The 21,137-nt window shown below is 39.6% G+C and overlaps 1 protein-coding gene across 2 annotated transcripts in view; it reads right to left on the bottom strand.

Moving 5' to 3' along the window:
• The window catches only part of IMMP2L (inner mitochondrial membrane peptidase subunit 2), a 630,428-nt gene that overhangs the window by 291,370 nt on the left and 317,921 nt on the right, over window positions 1–21,137 (bottom strand). The window lies entirely within an intron of this gene.

Raw genomic sequence — 21,137 nt, 5'->3', positions numbered from 1 at the left:
AAAAATACGCTATGACAGATCTTTCCAAACATTTCATGTTGATGACACACCTTTTAAACTGCATCACTTCACAACACAATAATTCAGTTTTACAGGAAGTGATACAGGATCAGCTTTTTTGATCCAATTACACATACCTATATAATCCCTTGACCACAGTGTGCATACAGATAAGACAGAAGTGAAATATACAAATGCACCCTTTGCTGCTTAAAAATGCACACAAGTTGGTATTACTTATTTCACATAGACTCCGAAGTTCCTTGTCACATTTGCATGACACAACTACACGCTGAGGCCAACACACTAACATGTCATGACACAGGGTTTGTAAAGGTTTGTACTCTGGAGTGGCATGTGCACTACTCCTCTATCATCATTTTGTGAGTCCACACTACCATAATGGCAAAAGTCTACAAAGCTACACTCATGCTACAAAAGAACTGTTGTAATCTATTATGTTACCTTACAATGCATTATTATACCTTGCTATCGGACAAAGGAAGGTATAATATATATAAAATTAGTTAAAAGTGGGAAGAAGGACGAAGTTGTGGTTAAGAAAAAGAAATGCCATATGTGATGGTGAGAGATGAAGAACAATAATGTAGATTAAGAAAAGAAGAAACTTGTGAGAAAGCTTCACTGAGGAGGAGGGTAAGAGAGGAAAAGCAAAGGCGGGGGAGAAGACAAAAAGGATTGTTCTCTCATTTGCACCATATTCCTCACCCTCACACACGGGTTTTAAGCATCCCTGCATATACAAATTATTTTTAACAGGACTAAGTGACTTTCAAGCATCTGGCACACAACTGTTTCCCCATGTTTAAGCCTTGGAAAAACAACTTCTATTAAACTGATGGAGGGATTCTCATGGCTTGTGATATGCAAATAGCAATGTGAGAGAAGCATTATGCCTTAGTTACACTTGATTAGCCAGCAGCAACTGAAGCAATTTGTTGAAAAACCTTAGAAAAGTTAGATGAAGCCATCTGAATAAATGGCCCAGACTTTGCCGACTGTATCAACAGTTTACCCAGTCTCCTGTGATATGGAAATCAGGCTAAGGAAAGAACACAGAAATTGGATTTGAAATATGAGAAAGCTCTGTGTGCTTTTAGTGCTTGTAATGTTAATCCTTAAAAGGGGGCGGGGGGGGGGGGGGGGAGAGAGGAGGAAAATAATGTTGATGTGCTTTTAGTACCTGTAGTTTTAGTTCTGAAGATAAACAAGAATTGCTTTGTGAGAGAGGGAAGAAAAGAGAGAATGAGGATGTAGCTACATTAAAAACTCAGAAGAGTAGCAGGAAGCAGACTTTAAAAGCATTGTTCGCCTGACTGATGAAGCTCCTAGCATTCATTTGTACTTGACCACGGCTAGGATGTATTCTTCACTTTTATTGCTTTGTCTCTTCAGATCGTTTGCCACGCTAAATTTACAGAATCACAATGCTACAGCATATTACACAAAGCACATTCTAATGAGTTCTAGAATTACATATGCCCAAACAAGTTTGATTGTATCAGAATCGTAGAGGTGGAAAAGACCACAATGGTCCAGCCCCCTGCCATGCAGGAATGCACAATCAAAACACTCACAGCATATGATGATTTGTGTAAAAAAAACAACAAACAAACAGAAAAGGAGCCTCCACCATGGCATATTCTACCAGGAAGATTGTTGTTGTTGTTGTTTGGGGAAATCTCTTTTCCTGTAATTTGAATCCTTTGCTCCGTGTCTTGTAGTGCATTAATTCTACATAGTAGGATTAATGCAAGATGACACCACTTTAACTGGAATCATAGGAGTTGTAATTTTACAAAGTCTTTAGTTTTCTCTACCAAAGAGTGCTGATGCCTCACCAAACTACAAATTCCATGATAGGGGTGATTTGCATGCAATATTCCTGCTTCTTGGCAGGGGGTTTGACTGGATGACCCATGAGGTCTCTTCCAACTCTTTGATTCTATGATTCCATAACACTGAGCTATGGCAAATAAATTCTACGGTATTCTATGGTATCAATGAATCCTTTGTCTCTAGAACAGCAGAAAACAAGCTTGCTCTATCTCCAATAAGACATTCTTTCAAATGTTTTAAACATTGCTCCTTTAATGTGGCCCCCTGGTGGTGCAGGGCTCCCTGGTGGTGCAGTGGGTTAAACTGCTGAGCTGCTGACTTGCTGACTGAAAGGTTGGCAGTTTGAATCCAGGGAGCGGGGTGAGCTCTCGCTGTAACCCCAGCTTCTGTCAACCTAGCAGTTCAAAAACATGCAAATAGGAGTACATCAATAGGTACAATTTCTGCAGGAAGGTAACAGCACTCCATGCAGTCATGCTGGCCACATAACCTTGGAGGTGTCTACGGATTAGAAATGGAAATGAGCACCAACCCCCCCACCCACAGTCGGATATAACTAGGCTTAATGTCAGGGGAAACCTTTACTTTATTTTAATGTATGCTCACCTTGACTGACTAAAGCAAAGTTGCAAAAATTGTTTACATCTACTATTTGGTTCTCTCTCTCTCTAAAAAAGTGGATGCTCTGTTCCTCTGGAAACACAAAATATGTGTACTGGAATAAAGTACAAAATGGATGAGATCTGAGTATTCATATTTTGCTAAAACAGAAAGGAGATACAGTATGTTGGTATTCAATGCTATTTTGGATTTATGGATCAAGATCATTCAAACCGAATCCTTCCATGGTGCAGATACAATTTGAAGATAGTTTGTTTGCCCAGTGTGGGTGTGGTCTACCAGATTTCTATGAGGACATTATTGTTGCTCTAAACTTCTTCAGCTGGGAGCCCATTCTGGTGATTCTATCCCACTATGGAAGCTGTTGAATCTTTTGCATTGTGGCAGCTGACTTGGTGGTGGTGATTTACACAAATAAGTTGTGGTTGCAAATAGTGATGTGTTATCCACTCCTGCCCCCTAAAGGATGGGCATACAATCTAGTCATACTTGTTGGTCCATCCTTGTCAGTTGAAGCTCAAATGGAAACAAAACACATGCTGTAAGTATTTGGCATTTATAGACATTTTCCAAGGGACTGCTACAGCCGAAAAAGGCTTGAGGCAGCTGTACAAGCTGTTGACCAAGTTTTGCTAGCTGAAGGTACACTTCATGAAAACCCTCACTGTATATTTATGGACTCACAAGCATTCAAGATTATAGTCAGAGGATGGCAACTCAACTTCAGATGGATGAATGACTCTGTTTCTGGTCTGTGTCAAACAAGAGAATTAGAGTCAACAGGGCAGAGCAGTTTGCTCATTTTTCCCCCCTGCAACAAACTTTATCTTTCATTTCTTCCCACTCAAGTACCTGCGTTCGTGTCAGCTGTATCTGCCAGAAGTACCTAAGAGAGCCTGGAGTAAATGCAAGGTATATAAGCATTTCAGAGCCCAGAGGTAGTCCAAAAAACAGCACTAAGATCAGTCAGCAAACAAACCAATACCACAGTGCTGGGAATCATGCACTCCTCCAGATATTATTGAACTACCTATTTATTTATCTATTTATCTATTTCTCTAGTTACCTACCTATTAAAATATGTGCCTCCCACCATATACCTGAAGATCTCAAGGTGGTATACAATAAAATCAATTTAGGCCCGTAAATAACAATCACAATAATTAAAAAGATTTTAAAAATATGAAATCATTTATCACTTAAAAGCAGAACAGTTTAAGCCAGTTAATACACAGGCTCCTCCAACTTTTTGATTTCTTACTTTCTGAAGATTCTTTGTCTCCTTCGAACTGGGAAGCAATGTATCAATTAAAGTGTCAAATTTGAATAGCTATTGAACAGTTGCATAACAAGGAACAGAAAATGCCCGGATTGAGGGAAGTACTCTCTGCAATTGTCGAGGCCAATGCATGCTATGAATACAATCTTGCACAAGCACAGCCACACTCAGACAGCCATTATGGATGCACACCAAACACTTGAAGGTGCTGTGAAACTTTATGTAATCATTTCCTAAAGATGCTGATGTACATCCTGGAGCCCTCAAGCCAACATCTAAAGAAGGCCTATTGGTGCATAGACATACTTGTGTAGTGCTCTCTTCACAATAACAAGAAATTTGACTGACTCCAAATTCCATGACTGTCTCTCAATTTGGAGAAGGAGGCAGTTGTTGAACAAAGCGATCAGCAATGGGGAGAGGAGAGACATTTTTGAAACTATCTGAACAAAATTAAACCTTTACAAGAAATACACGAGTAGGTACTACTGTTATATTTCAGCATATTAGACCAGGGTAAAAGGAAAGATTATTCTCACTCTCATATCTACTACAGAAGGAATCTGGTAACTTCCTAAGCCATATGGTACCTCATCTCATCATTCAGGCAAATTATCTCTAGGGACAGAAAATAATTAGGAAGGTTGGGAAAGTCAAATTGCTGAAGATTCTATTAATGCAACATTTAATGTAATGTTTTGCATCAATCTGGCAGCTCAGTTTACAACAGGTTTAAATATAATGTATAATGATAAAATGTGCAGCATTGTCTATGTAATATGCTGGAAATACTTACAAACTGTACACCGGAATATAATTAAAGCTTTTCTTTTCCAAAAGCTGAACTTAATGCAAGGACTGTTAAGGCTCCTAGAAACTGTGACAAGATTTCATCCACAAGTGATCGAACAAATTCTACAATTCTTCAAGCTCTCTGATTTTTGTGCATTTAGTAGTAACTGTGAACAGCACCAAAACTAAAGCATATGCTATTTTTCAAATTTGACAGACAAGTTTATCATCTTAAAAATCAAGAACTTCAATGGACAATTAAAATGAATAAAATCAATTTATTTTTGTGATCCATCCAACATTTTCCCCTCCAAAGTATGAAGTAAAGAGGGTTTTGGTTTTGTTTTGGTTGTTTTTTTTTTTTTACAGAATTTACATTAAAATCATGCTACTCTGCACTCACGTTATCCTGGTTTTTTAACTTCATAAAAGTATGTCAGTCTTCAAGCACATTCAAGCTTTGTACATGAATAGAAGCTATTTGTTACCATCATTAGTATAGTAATCTAGATTGTACATGATTTTGTAGTTAAACATGGTTCATAAATGCACAGACTCAACAACAGTACATGTGAAAGAGAGCTTGGAATCTTAGTGGATGACAAACTGAACATGAGCTAACAATGTGATGCAGCAACTAAAAAATACAATGGGGCTGCCTCAAAAGGAATATAAAGTCTATCTAGATCAAGGGAAGTCATGGTGCCTTTCTATTCTGGTTTGGTCAGACCTTACCTGGAATACTGTGTTCAATTCTGGGTACCACAATTCAAGACAAGCTGGAATGTGTCCAGAGGAGGAAGACTAAAATAATAAAAGATCTAGAGACCATGAGTACCTATGAGGAGAGGTTTAAAGAGCTGGATCTCTTTAGCCTGTTGAAGAGAAGGTTCGAAGGAGACATGATAGCCATGTTCAAATATTTGAAAGGCTGTCATAAGGAAGAGGGAGCAGGCTTATTTTCTGATGCCCTGGAATATAAGACTCATAGCAATGGGTTCAAATTACAGAAAAGGAGAGTCCACCTGAACATTAGGAAGAACTTCATGACCATAAGAAGTGTTCAATAGTGAAACTCAGAGTGTGGTGGAGGCTCTTTTTTCAGAAACTTTTAAACAGAAAGTGGATGTCCATCTGTTGGGGGTGCTTTTAATGTGCTTTTCTTGCATGACAGGGGTTGGCCTGGATGACCCATGTGATGTTTTCTAACTCTGTAATTGTATGATTCAATGACTGCTTTCACATATTCCAGAAATTAGTTTATAAAGAACCATGACCATACATTAGCATGTGGCCAATAATAGGTCAGATTAGAAGGTTAGAAATAGATATAGATACACACCCAGTGGTGAAGTGGGTTAAACAGCTGAGCTGCTGAACTTGCTGACTGAAAGATCATTGGTTCAAATTCGGGGAGTGGGGTGAGCTTCTGCTGTTAGCCCCAGCTTCTGCCCACCTACCAGTCTGAAAACATTCAAATGTGAATAGATCAATAGGTACCACTCCGGAGGGAAGGTAACGATGCTCCATGCAGTCATTATGGCCACATGGCCTTTGAGGTATCTATGGACAATGCCAGCTCTTCAGCTGAGAAATGGACATGAGCACTCATCCCCAAAGTCGGACTCGATTTCACTTAATATCAGGTGAAAACCTTTACTTTTACTAGATAGACACACATTGTTTACTTCAACAAAAGTTTATCCATTATCCATGCATGGGGGGGGGGGGGGTCTGTGTGGGTGATTTGCAGGGTATTTCCTGACTCCACAGATACTTCAAAGCATCACCAAGTAATCAACATGAAACTATCATACTTTGGATATATTCTGAGACAATATAACTCACTTGAAAATATGGTAAGGCTTGCTAAAGTAGAAAGAAGTCATAAAAGAGGCAGAATGAATAGACTTAATCAATTGTGTCCAAGACTCAGTGTCTTTGGGATCTGAGAAGGGCTGTAAAGGATATTCATAAGCTTGCTATAAGTTAATGTCGCCTTGATGGTAGTTTAAAACAAAAATAAAGTGAATGCTCATTTCTAAACCCTCTAAAATTGCTTACAAGTCATTCTATGAGGCCAGGGCATATCTAATTTGTGATAGTGCAGTATGAGAGAAGAGGGGGAAAATGAGAACTTCCAGATATGGCTGGGCTAGAACTGACATCAATTGCTGTGTTGACCACTGCTGACAGGAGCTGCAATGCAATAATCTCTGGGTGGCCACTCATACTTTGAAAAGGAATCTCTGTTTTTACACGTTCTTCAAATTCAGAGGAAATGCTTAATTGGCCCAAGAAACTGACTGAACCTACAGCGTTGCTTACTAAACCACAGCTAGAAGACTATAATAAGCATGTTTTCTTTTTCCACCTGTTGCCAGCTGTGGACTGCTGCAGCCCCTTTTTGGAAAGTCAATGCCTGGAAAATTGAAGCAGCACACACAGTCTCCTTTTTTATTCAGTTCTTTCTGCAGAACACACCAAAGAAATCATCATCTTTTCTTGGTCCTTCAGTGTCAATAACAGGCAGGGAAAAATGTAAAAGCCTGGAAAATATTATGTGTAATAATTATGCTAAATAAGAAAAACTAAAGAGAGGTGGGAGTAAGGAGGAAACAAAACCACCGAGAAACTAAATTGTAGCAGTACATTTGCTTTTTAATAATTAACTGATCTAATAGGAAGAAAAGCTATCTCTTTTTCATTCATACCATTGGGGAGGGAGTAGTTGCCCAGAATAGCTAGAGTATTGAGTTATATGCTGCAAATCTGCTATCAAGCACAATTCAAACTGCTGGCTTTAGCCCATAAAGCCATAAATGGTTCCAGCCCAGCTTGCCTGTCTAGACGTATCTTCCCCTATGAACCACCTCATATGTTAAGATCTTCTAGGGAGGCCCTGCTCTTGGTACCGCCTCCTTTATGGGCACGATTGATGGGGACGAGAGACAGGGCCTTCTCAGTGGTGGCATCTCAGCTGTGGAACTCCCTCTCCAGTGACATTAGATCAGCCCCCTCCCTTCTGATATTGAGAAGGAAACTGGAAATATGGCTTTGGGATCAATCCTTCAGAGAATATTTGCAGTGCTATAATAGATAGGGCTTGTTTGCAATGACCACTGGAATGGCCCCAGATTACGACTGTGGATAGAATAGTGAATGGAACATTTTAAAAATACAGGGTTAGTCAAAATGCATAGGCCAATAAGCCATTCAAGGGTATTTTTATGTTCATTAATTTTTAATTCTTAATTTAAATGTTTACATTAATTGTATGTTGTGTTAAGGCATTGAATAGTTGCCTACATGTAAAGCCGCCTTGAGGTTGAGAAAGGCGGGGTATAAATAGGGTAAATAAATACATAAATAAAATAAGTTGGGTTATGAGATTTGGGTTCACTGTGCACTGGAACTTGCTGGGTAACCTTGGGCTACTTACTCCCAATCTGATCTATCCTGCAAGACTATTGCAAGGATAAACTTGAAGGAATCATAGCTACTTTACATTGCCTTGATCCCTCTTGAGGAAATGTGGGCATAACAGTAACAATAAACAAGCTAAGTGAAAGAGTTCAAAGATCTCGTTCTTTTCAAGTTTGAAGACCATGCTACCCACATGGCTTTCTCTGCTGCTAATCTCTGCCATCTAGGTACTTGCAAGTTCAGCTGGGCATCTGTAGAAGGCTAATGATTGTGAAGCTGAACACACATTTAGTAAAAGCCCCGTATCTGCAGAACAGGTATCCGTGGTTTCACCTTCCCATATCTGACAAAATATGTGCTCACTATGAATTTTCTAGGTCTTCCAGGTGTTTTGATTTTATGCTTCACTAGAAATTACTATAGAGTCATCTGGGAATACCAAGGTCAATAGGAATTTACTATGATTTCCTTTTTCCATGGTAAGTTCAGGAAGGTATCACCCACAGATATGAGAGTCATACTGTAGCAAGTTACATTACAGAAGAATAGCACTATTATTCCACTTTAACTACCATGGTGATGTCCTATAGAAACATGGGATCTGTAATTGATGGGTGGATGAATTCTCAGCCAGGTTCTACTGCAGTAGTTCTCAACTTGTGGGTCCCCAGATGTTTTGCCCTTCAACTCCCAGAAATCCTAACAGCTGGTAAACTGGCTTGGATTTCTGGGAGTTATGCCAAAACACTTGGGGACCCACAGGTTGAGAACCACTGCTCTAATGCCTTACCCAACTACAAAACCCAAGTTTCCATAGGATGTAACCATGGCAAAGTGAATAGCACTATTATTGTGTAGTGTGAAAGCCACTCTTGTGTTTGGTTTGAATACTTGAATACAAGTAAGTATTGTCTTTTAATGTAAACCTGATTTTACATTAACCACTTAAGGAAGAACTTTATCTTGAAAAGATGTATACAATGCTTTAATTGCATAAATGCATTTATGAATATCAGTATGTGTGTGATTCATACAAATAACACATTCACCAAAGAATGATGAAGGGCTCCTTATCAATTTTCAAAAGAATATAATGTGAGGGGCACAGGTGTATCATATGTGGATGTTTATAAAGATTTTAATAGAAAAGTGAGCTGGGAAGTTTCTGGAACTCAAAATACATTTCTGTGTATAATATACACATGTTGCTATACACTCAGTTGAAGGCAAGTGTTACATGCACCCACAGCTACCAAGTAAAACAAATTTATTTGTAACCAAACTTATGATTAATCCTTTGACTTATTAGGAAAAGGACCATTCACCTATTTCCTATTCACCAAAAGCTTTCATCCCTGTACACTGTGACAAATAAGAAAATAATGCCTTTCAGTGTTTGTGTTGGGCCTTTTAACAGTCTTTCCATTAGATACTCATATAATTTGCAACTTCCAACTTTATTTCATTTCAAAACCCCAGAGGGAAACAAGTAAGGGGGAAGCAGCTTCACTTTATTGGGCATTTTTATTTCATTTCAATACCACTTCTTTATTTTCCAATTCTTCTTTCCTTCAAGCTTCTTATTTTACCATTAAGGGTTTTAGCACTGGGTAATAGCAAATGAATTTAGTAAAGTATTTGTACTTGAATAGCTAGCTATAAAACAAATAGAATACTAGTAACTATTAAATGCAGTATTATTGTTGGAGATTTAAATTCTCGGAATATATTTACCAAGCAGGAAACTGAAACTTGTGCCAAGCTACGTAATATGGTAACATTCTTTGTTACTGTTTTAAATATTTAAAATGTGTAATTTTTCCAGAGCCGAGTGCTTGCAGTAATAGAAAAGACATCTACTTGGTGTTATTTAACAAAAAGATAAGCCTTATATCATTCCAGTACACCTTCTTGGCTACCAATGAAAACTCCCAACTCCTAATCAATGGACTTTTATGCATGAAACTGCTATTCCACAGTTGCTGTATAATTGCTGATAGTGGTTACATACCAGCATGTGATCTCCATTCACACAGCTACACCAAGCTGCCAACTCTTGATTCCCACAATTGTGGAGTTTGTTTCCAAATGGTACCAAATGCAAAAATAAAAATAAAAATAAAAAATGAGTTATAGTAGCAGCACATTGTTGGCTAGGAGCAGAATATTATGTACAGATCAAAACTACACAAATGTATAAAATCAGTTATATAGAGAGTTTGAGAGATTGCATTTTATAGCAAAAGAATGAATATCCTCAACACTTCTTTTCCGATTTCTGAAAAATTTGTTCAGATATGTTTGGTACCTTTTAGAAACAAGCTCCTCAATTGTTCTTCCACAGACCCTCATAACTCCATCCTTCCAGATTTCTCAGTGTGTGTGTGTATCTCAAAGTAATAATACCAGCTGTGGTGAATTTTAAAGTCAAATAGCACTGAAAGTTTTAAAAAATATTGGATGAAGAATAGCAAGGGGGAGGGGAAGAGAATGGGAGAAGAGGATAAACGCACCCCAATGTTACTTTAATGCTGACATTTTGGCATTGAAGCGGAATGACCCCATCGCACCAGGTAGGGAATGGGAACATGGTGTTGTATCCCAGAGCAGGAACACTTCTGCCCTTAAACACCACACCAGTATAGTAAAATCAGCATGCAGTTTATTGAAGGATATATGCAAGCAAAGCAATAAAAATGATAGAAATAGTATAGTCCAAAATAGTATATTCCAAAGGTAACGAATAGTCCGTGAACTTCAAGGTACAAAAGGTAAAAATGCAAGATCCAAGGATGCAAAATCCAAAAGACGAGACAGCATGGAGATCCAATACTCAGAAGAGGAACCTGGGAAAACTTAAAACATGAAGCTAGAAATTCACTTGGAAACAAGACCATTATGAAAATTCAGTGTTGACTAGACTAAGTTAAAATCCTTTCCCCGCCTCATATAAAGCCTTTCCTGTCTCATGAAATGAAAGGAAAACATTCTGTTTGCCTTTACAATCAGATAAAGGTTTCTTATTTCTCTTTTCTAGTAGACGGGCTGAACTTCTGCAAGCTTGGGGACTTTCTCTTAGTTTACCAAAGTCTTGTCTTCTGTCTTCAATCTCATTAACTTCTGCACCTGACAAATCATCCTCAAATGATAGTTTCTCAGAGAAAGGCTACTGTGGGCCCCTTTCAGGAATTTGACCTTAAGAACCTACAGGAGAAGCACTTTGTTCATGAGAAGCCTCAGGCCTCTCAGCAAGGCCAGAACCAGACCTTTCAACAAGGCCAGGACTTGACAACTCAGTCCCAAGAAAAACATCATCCCCATTGACATCAGACACAATCACAGGCTGATCTACAACACATGGCAGGATTGGCAACTGTTGAAAGATTTTGCCTTTTAATGGCTGGGAGAATTTTAATTGTGAGGAGAAGATAGACTGGCAATAGGATTTGGTCCTGCTTCAATGCCAGATTGCCTCCCTCATGCAATAAAGCCCTATAGCTTGTTAAAACATCTAAACCAGGGGTCTTCAAACTAAGGCCCGAGGGCCGGATATGACCCTCTGAGGTAATTTGCCCAGCCCTCGCTCAGGGTTAATCTAAGTCTGAAACGACATGAAAGGACACAACAACAACAACAATCCTATCTCATCAGTCAAAAGCAGGCCCACACTTCCCATTGAAATAGTAATATGTTTATATTTGTTAAAATTGTTATTCATTTTAATTATTGCATTGTTTTAAAGTGTTTTTTGCACTACAAATAAGATATGTGCGGTGTGCAAAGGAATTCATTCATGCTTTTTTCAAATTATAGTCCGGCCCTCCAACAGTTTGAGGGACTGTGACCTGGCCCTTTGTTTAAAAAGTTTGAGGACCCCTGATCTAAACACTTAGTGTCTAATACTGTGAATACTTCCTTGACAGAAGGTAGGAAACCCCACTGAATATAATGAGGTTTTCTTCTGAGTAAAGTCCCATACACTTTTTCTACCATCTTCTGTCAGCTTCCACGATGGAATGTTCTTTTTCCAATTCTACACCAATTTTGAACGTACATCACTCAATATCCCCATTAATGTGATTCAACATATTCTGCTACTGGCTGCTCTTATAGAGAGCATTTCTGGTCCTGAAGAATAAGATAAATACAATTTTCCTATTTTCATTTTTTTATATGTAGTGATTTGAGTGTACCAAGCTGTGCATATGTCAGCTTTGGGATATATGTCATGGACGTTATCTTGAACATTTCAGTAGATTAGGAAACTCTTGTGAGCTACATAAAAGAGATGAAACTCTGCCAAACTAAGATAATAAACAGTCACTGTGAAATGAATAGGCAGCAAGAGAGAGCAAAAGATGAAACTTTCAGAAACCTAAACAGTAACAGAGGCAAAATGTTTTGCCTTTTAGTGTTGAAAATGAATAATTCTTGGAGTAAATGTTCTATAAATTTATTCCTGTCACAGAAGTGTGTGCAGGTTAAGCATCCATTATTTGAAATGCTTGAGACTGGAGGTGGTTTGGATGTCAGATTTTGGGATTTTTTATGTTTTAGACTTGGATCTCATCCCCAAGATATCAAAATATGTATGAGTATTCACATATACACACACATATTTTGATACCCTGGAGATGAGATCAAAGTCTCAAATGAAATTGATATATGTTACATATACATTTAACCTGACAGTGATTTTATCAGAAAAATACTCTCGAGCAGAAACAAGATACACTGAACCAGCAGGAAACAAAGGTGTCACTATTTCAACCATCCATGTGGACAGTTTTGGATGTTAGAATATTTTGGATTTCAGAATTTCAGATGAGGGATGCTCAAATTGTATTACCAAAAACAATGCTGCCACCGCAACAGGCCAATTTTGTACATCTTAACAGATGGCAGATACAGTTCTTTATTTAAGAACCGTCATTCTTTAAATTGTACATGTAAGTCAAGCTGAAACATAATCCAGCTGGCAATTGGCTGTCAGAGACAGTCTTGGGGCTCTTACATGCATTCCTTCTCCATCATTGAAGCCAGTAGCATGCAAAGCTCAGCAAAAGTACTGGGGTGTGCTTGCTCCCTTCAGTTCTTCATCATCTCCTTCCTGTCTCTCTTATTTTTAGTTCCCTGTGGTAGTCAATGCCAGTGGAGCCAAGTGTTTTCTGTTGGTCATGGCAGGTATGTGTGCCATATTTGTCCAGATCTATTGTTGGTGGACATCACAGAGCTCTCTGGATGTGTTTCCCACATATAAACACAGATACAAACATATTTTCATTTTTATACTAGCTTAGATACTTGGAGTTGCCCGAGTTAGGTATTTGGTAATATGTAATGCTATTTATTTGAAAAAGTATTTGTTTTTGGATTTTATGAATGGCCCATTAAGAAAATGCATAAGGATGTGGATAGACTACAATTCCCATCATGCAGGCTTAATCCCCCTCAAACCCCACTAGTATGTTGGTCATGTTGGATATATGTGTCAGATCCATCATTGGTGGGGTTCACAGTGTTCCTTGGATGCTGGGCAAACTACAACTCCAATCAACTCTCTGTAAGTGCCCTCGAAACCCCTCCCGTGTTTCCTTTTTATCATTTTTTTTGGGGAGGTCTGTATGCCAAGTATGATCCAGATCCATTGTCAGTTGTGTTCACTGTGGTCTCTAGTTGTTGGTGTACTACCGCTCCCAGCATTCTGGATCAATCTTCCCAAACCCCTGTTGGCCATGAAAGTTCTATATTCCAAGTTTGGTCCAGATCTATCACCAATAGGGTTAGTGCTGGTTCAGCCTCACCCAAACCCATCCTGTATCTTCTGGTGACCATAGGGGGTTTTTAATGCCAAGTTTTGTCCAGATCCATCACCCTCTGGTAGTGAGTGTACTACAACTGCCATCATGCTGGTTCAATCTCCACCAAACCCAACTTGTACATTCTTCAAATGTGTTTTAAAATCTGACTGCTGATTTAGTTTTTGGAGCTCTTCCAGAAGGTCGTGACACAATCTTGGGGCAGTCAATGTAAAGATCATGTGGGTGTTAGTCAGCAGTTGGGTTCTGGCTGTTGGAGTAGCCGCCCCCAGAATTGTATGGGAGAAGGTGATACTGTAGGTAACATGGATCCAAATCATATAAAGTGGTGGTTCTCAACCTCGGGTATTTTGGCCTACAAGTCCCAGAAATCCCAGTCAGCTAACCAGCTATTAGGATTTCTGGGAGTTGAAGGCCAAAACATCTGGGGACTCGCACGTTGAGAACCACTGAGGTAGGGCTTTAAAGATCAAACCAACACTTTGTACTTTGCTCAACCAGGGTCATTCCCCCCCCCCCCCATGGCAACTTGTTTAGTATTTTCTGTTGGTTATGGTGGGTACATGTGCCAAATTTGATCCAGATCTGTGGTTTGCAGGAGTCACAGTGCTCTCTGAAAACGAGAGCCATCTTGGGAAAAAGATGCAAACATTGTTGTTGTTCATTCGTTCAGTCGTCTCTGACTCTTCGTGACCTCATGGACCAGCCTACGCCAGAGCTCCCTGTCGGCCGTTACCACCCCCAGCTCCCTCAAGGTCAGTCCAGTCACTTCAAGGATGCCATCCATCCATCTTGCCCTTGGTCGGCCCCTCTTCCTTTTGCCTTCCACTTTCCCCAGCATAATTGTCTTCTCTAGGCTTTCCTGTCTCCTCATGATGTGGCCAAAGTACTTCAACTTTGTCTCTAGTATCTTTCCCTCCAGTGAGCAGTTGGGCTTTATTTCCTGGAGGATGGACTGATTGGATTTTCTCGCAGTCCAAGGCACTCTCAGAACTTTCCTCCAACACCACAGCTCAAAAGTATCGATCTTCCTTCGCTCAGCCTTCCCTAAGGTCCAGCTCTCACATCCGTAGGTTACTACAGGGAATACCATGGCTTTGACTAGGCGGATCTTTGTTGCCAGTCTGATGTCTCTACTCTTCACTATTTTATCGAGACTGGACATTGCTCTCCTCCCAAGAAGTAAGCGTCTTCTGATTTCCTGGCTACAGTCTGCATCTGCAGTAATCTTTGCACCTAGAAATACAAAGTCTGTCACGGCCTCCACGGTTTCTCCCTCTATTTTCCAGTTGTCAATCATTCTTGTTGTCATAATCTTGGTTTTTTTGACGTTTAACTGCAACGCGGCTTTTGCGCTTTCTTCTTTCACCTTGATTAGAAGGCTCCTCAGCTCCTCCTCGCTTTCGGCCATCAGAGTGGTGTCATCTGCATATCTGAGGTTGTTAATGTTTCTTCCAGCAATTTTCACCCCAGCTTTGCATTCATCCAGCCCCGCACATCGCATGATGTGTTCTGCATACAAGTTAAAAAGGTTGGGTGAGAGTATGCAGCCTTGCCGTACGCCTTTCCCAATCTTGAACCAGTCTGTTGTTCCGTGGTCAGTTCTGACTGTTGCTACTTGGTTCTTGTACAGATTCCTCAGGAGAGAGACAAGGTGGCTTGGGATGCCCATCCCACCAAGAACTTGCCACAATTTATTATGATCCACACAGTCAAAGGCTTTAGAATAGTCAATGAAGCAGAAGTAGATGTTTTTCTGAAACTCCCTGCCTTTCTCCATTATCCAGCGGATATTGGCAATCTGGTCTCTCGTTCCTCTGCCTTTTCTAAACCCAGCTTGAACATCTGGCAACTCTCGCTCCATGTATTGCAAACATACAAACAAACATATTTTTACTTTTATGTATATAGATAATAATTCTATTTTTCTGTGCAAGTCTTTTTACTGCCTAGCACATCACAAACCTTGCCTCCCACACAGTTACACAATGCAATTTAAACATTTTAATGTATAAAACTGGCAAAATCAAAATATTAACAGAGCTCAGGGGTTTTCATCTTTAGCGAGGGTGGACAGTATAAAAGCAATTCGCTAGACAACTGTGAACTCAGTAGCAAACCAGGAAAACTCCTTTTAAAAGGTATTTCCTGCTTCTTTTCTTTACATCTTAAAGGATTTGTTTTGACAGTTAAAACTGAGCAGATCTGCCACAGATATTCAGCAGTATGGTTGTAAGGGATATAGTGTACAGGTTCCTGCATGGCACTGAGCACTGACTCTGGGTCTGCTAAGTTGTCCACCCCTTCTGTACATCATCTAGGAATCCAAGCTTGATAAGAAATTTTGCAAAATAATTGATGTATCTAAAAAGACACAATACCTATAAGATTGTGTTGATTATATTTAAAAGTCTGGCATGTTTCATCATGTCAACCTTTAAGACCCTTCTTCTGGGCATTATAGAAAATATAAAGCATAGGAGAACTGCATTTTCTACAAAGTTAAAAAGTAAATAAATTCAAATCTCATGATATCTAGCTACTGATATTTATTTAAGATCTGCCCTCTCCTAAGAAATCAGATGTCTCACTTTGTTGAAAGTGTTGACCAAAGTGATGTCATGTTGATGAGAGGAAATCATTTTTTCAAGGTTGTGTCGCCTATTAGATGAATATGGACTATATTTACGAACAGACAAAATCAAAGGGGTAGGCTGCAATGTGTATAATTCAACAAATGCAATTAGACAATCATTGTTCGTCTGTTGACTATATCAATTTACAGACCAGTTGGCACTGACATCTACCTTCCTTTCTTTCCTTCCTTTGTTCCTTCCTCCTTCCCTTCTCCTTCCTCCCTTCTGCGTTTTAGTTGTGTGAATGTGTCCTGATCATAGACCTGATGTGCATGGCAACATTCATGTGCAGCTTCTCTGTTCATGTTCCTTTTACTGCATAGAAAATCACACACCTTTGGCACAGGCACCTATACACTTACGCATCACACAAAAAATGCAACATCCCAAAAAGGGTATAAAAGAGGTAATTTGCATGTGTTAATTTATATGAAGTGCAGAGCCCCGTTTCCCAATCACCCGGTTAACTCCTGCAGAATTTTGAGAAACATAGTTTACGGCAAAACCTTTGGAATTCTCATCCAGGGAGGTCTTAGCTTCTCTAGACTACATTTCCCAGAATTCTGCAGGAGCAAACCAGGCAACTGGAACATGGGGAACTGCGCTTTAGAAATCTAATGTGATATTGTCCACTATCGCTCTCAATGGCTTCTTGAAGTATTTTCTCTTTTCTTTTCTTTATTTTCACAGCCTCTGGTGGTGCAATGGGTTAAACCCTTGTGCCAGCAGGAGTGCTAACCAAAAGGTTGGCGGTTCAAATTCAGGGAGCAGAGTGAGCTCCTGTCTGTCAGCTCCAGCTTCTCTTACGGAGACATGAGAGACGCTTCCCACAGGATAGTAAAACATCTGGGCATCCCCTGAGCAACGTCCTTGCAGACAGCTAATCTCTCACACCAGAAGCGACTTTCAGTTTCTCAAGTCACTCCTGACAAGAAAAGAAAATAATTTCACAGCCTTTAAAAGTCATCATTTCATATCCTTGGGCTGGGAGGTGGGAATAAAGCAATTGATAACAAAGGCTTAGTGCTTCTCCCTCACATATTTCTCAAAAGAAATCCAGGATGCAGAAATAAACACATACATATTAAATACTTGATACTGGCCTGGATAAATTGAGTGATGCAGCCAGTTTCAGACATCTAAGGGAGCATTCAGATTGTGATTCTTGAACCATAGATTCTCAAACCAGTTGCCAAATTTCTTTAGGAAGTGGAGCAAGTTTCAAAAGTAATATAGGATACCAGAATGGGGTTCTTGTTGGGTTTCATCCCTGACTGCACAAGTCTCTAGCCCTCAATGATAGATAGCCTAGATAGATTTGAGTGAGGGATTCCTTCCCCAAATTGCTTATGCATGCTTATTGTAAGAAGGGGCTTAGAAGGCTCGGAAAGGGGGTTGTCTTGCTGATCTTGCATGCCACTATCTTCTCATCCTTTGAATACTTAGGAATGTGATCTCTTCAGAGAAAATGTAACTTCCCCTTTAAATGTATTTTTATTGCCCTGGGCTGGCCATGCACCTGCCTCCATTTTCTGGGTCTGTTCTTTCTTTATTCTGCTAGAGTGAGGAGGCATCTTGTCATTCTCCAGGCAAGATATAGTAGATATAGCTATTTTGGTGTTTTTCCTTTTCCTTTTCCTAGGAAGATAGCTAAGCTAGTTAGCTCCAAGAACCTTTCCTATCCAAAATGGATTTCTTTTGACTTTAATAAACTTATTATTTTTAGAACCTATGAAGTTGTTGAATGGAAACCATTCCTTGCTCTGTACAAGTCAGTTTCTGCTGGTTATGAACTGTGCTTCTGGCAATCTGCTATATTTTTGTGGAATCACCCCCAAGTCAGGGTTATTTTAAGCCTAACAGTTCCTGATTCCCAACAGTTCTTTTATTCAAAACTGTGGGAAGAGAAGGAGGCATCTATGGAAGACTATAATAAACAAGGATGAAACAATGTATTCCATTCCAATAGTGGAAACAGAAGTTTATGTAGAACAGCTGTGATACAGAAGACAAGATCTCATATTGAACTATACCAGATATACTCAAGCATACAGGTAAGTCAAGGGCAGATTTAGGGGCAAAATATGTATTTTGATATGCCCTGTGGGCCATGGATAAGTTGAGGAGCATTCCATGGAGAGGGTGAAGCACCAGTGTCACCTTAGGGGCCAGTCACTGTTGGCCATTGCTGCTGACAGAAGTGGCACCACTGCAGAAATAGATGGGCCTTCTTTTAGGTTCTTTTGTGATGGACCAAGTTTTTGCCTTTCACCACTCTAATTAGGTAAAGGATGGAAATTTTTGGGAGAAGATTTAAGGTACATTACTTACATTGATCTAACCAGTCCATACTTCAGGAAATAAAGTCCGACTGCTCACTGGAGGAAGGATATTAGAGGCAAAGATGAAGTATTTTGGCCACATAATGAGAAGACAAGAGAGCTTAGAGAAAACAATTATGCTGGATAAAATGGAAGGAAAAGGGGAAGAGGGGCCGCCCAAGGGCAAGATGGGTGGATGGCATCCTTGAAGTGACTAGCTTGAACTTGAAGGAGCTGGGGGTGGTGACGGCCAAAAGAGAGCTCTGGCGTGGGCTGGTCCATGAGGTCACAAAGAGTCGGAAGTGACTGAATGAATGGACAACAATTTACATTGACCCATGGATAAGCCTAATCGATTTAGTGAAGTCATTTTTACTACTATTTCTAGACTTGTACATGAGTATATAAGGTAGTTTGATGTACTGAGCCTGATCAAAACCAATGTGGCCATGATCCAGCATGTTGCGTAACACATCCTCATTAGAACCAATCCAAACATGGTATCAGCTTTTATGTTGTGTGAATCCCATGAACACAAGATAGAGAAGAAATGGTTGCAAATGAAAGTAGTTCTAAAACTGTTTTGTAGAAACGTCTATCCCACTGAGTCATAATTTTGCTCAGAAAAAAAATGACCTGGCTTGTAACTGAATCACTCAGGCTGTGCCAAGACGAAAGCAGCAAACCTTTCTCCCTGGGCTTCATTCTGACACCATGAAGCAAAAACTAAGATTTACTTTGCATAATCATGCCATGGAAGCTACTTAAAATTTCATGATGGCTGTTTCATGAGAAGAGTGTTCAGAAGGGGGGACTTGTTGTATACATCTGGTGCCAGAAATGAAGTTTTCCACCCCTGTAGATTTAAGAACAAGTAGCAACAAATAACTGCAGCTACAAATGATACATTTATGAGCTGTTCTGTAACCTTCCTACACAGGGTTCTCTCACAGGGGTGTTTTAAAATACTACTAGTTTTTTTCCTCCTGGCAGGATTGTCAGCTCACTTTATCTTGCTCTTTAAAACCCAGCAACAGTGTTAGGGAAGCGAGAAGATTTCTTTATACTTTGGTGTTCACTGAGGTTCAGGAATTGCAATTTGACAATACACTGTTGTGACAAGTAACACGACAACAAACAATGCCCTTGAAAATTAGTTTCTTTAATGGGCATTCTTCATTTATTTGGCTCTATGTCCACGGCTGTTATCCTCCACTGGTTCATCCATAAACTGTACATGAATACAATGGGCCATTGCTATCTGCTGAGATTGGCTCCAGGATCTGCTATGGATAACAAAATCCATAGATGCCCAAGTCCCCTTATATGCAATGGTGTAGTAAAGTGTTATTCATGATATAAATTGGCAAAATCAAATATACATGTTGCATTAGCTCATCTCTAATAAATAATAATAATAATAATAATAATAATAATAATAATAATAATAATAATAGTTACAGAGAATGAACACACCAAACTCCTCTGGGACTTCCGGATTCAGACAGACAGAGTTTTGGAGCATAATACTCCTGACCTCACAATTATGTTAAAAAACAAAGTATGGATCGTTGATGTCATAATCCCAGGTGACAGCAGGATTGCAGAGAAACAACTGGAAAAGCTGACACGATATGAGGATTTAAAAAATTGAACTGCAAAGACTCTGGCACAAACAAGTAAAGGTGGTCCCAGTGGTGATCGGCACACTGGGTGCAGTGCCTAAAGACCTTGGCCTGCACTTAAACACAATAGACGCTGACAAAATTACCATCTGCCAGCTGCAGAAGGCCACCTTACTGGGATCTGCACGCATTATTCGCCGATACGTCACACAGTCCTAGACACTTGGGAAGTGTCTGACGTGTGATCCAATTCAACAGCCAGCAGAGTGTCTGCTGTGGACTCATCTTGTTGTGTTTCAAATAATAATAATAATAATAATAATAATAATAATAATAATAATAATCTGTATTTATATCCTGCCACCATCTTCCCAAAGGGACTCGGCGTGGCTTCTAAGGCACTCCAAGTGCAGCATATGACATAAATGGTACATGAGTATAAAACAATATCACATAAAAATTATAAAAACAACCACAATCAACACATAAAATAAAACAACACAATTTAAAAATGCAGACCATCTGTAGTAAAAACTAGCTGTCATCAATTCACAACTAAAGTGCCAGAGTGTTAACCTCACACGGGCCCATTTCAGCCTACTCAAGGCCAAAAGCCTGCTTAAAAATCCATGTTTTTAGGCTGGGTCGGAAATGCAATTAAGTCTGAGCTAGGAGTGAACAGAATTTGACTCCAGGTGTTATTCAAAAGGGTGGTCCATGGACCACTGCCAGTCTGTGAGCCATTTCTTGGAAAATTG

Source organism: Anolis sagrei, chromosome 5, assembly GCF_037176765.1.
Source record: "Anolis sagrei isolate rAnoSag1 chromosome 5, rAnoSag1.mat, whole genome shotgun sequence".
NCBI lineage: Eukaryota > Metazoa > Chordata > Lepidosauria > Squamata > Dactyloidae > Anolis > Anolis sagrei.
Note: the sequence above shows the minus strand (reverse complement) of the source record. Positions and strands in the feature narration are given on the sequence as shown.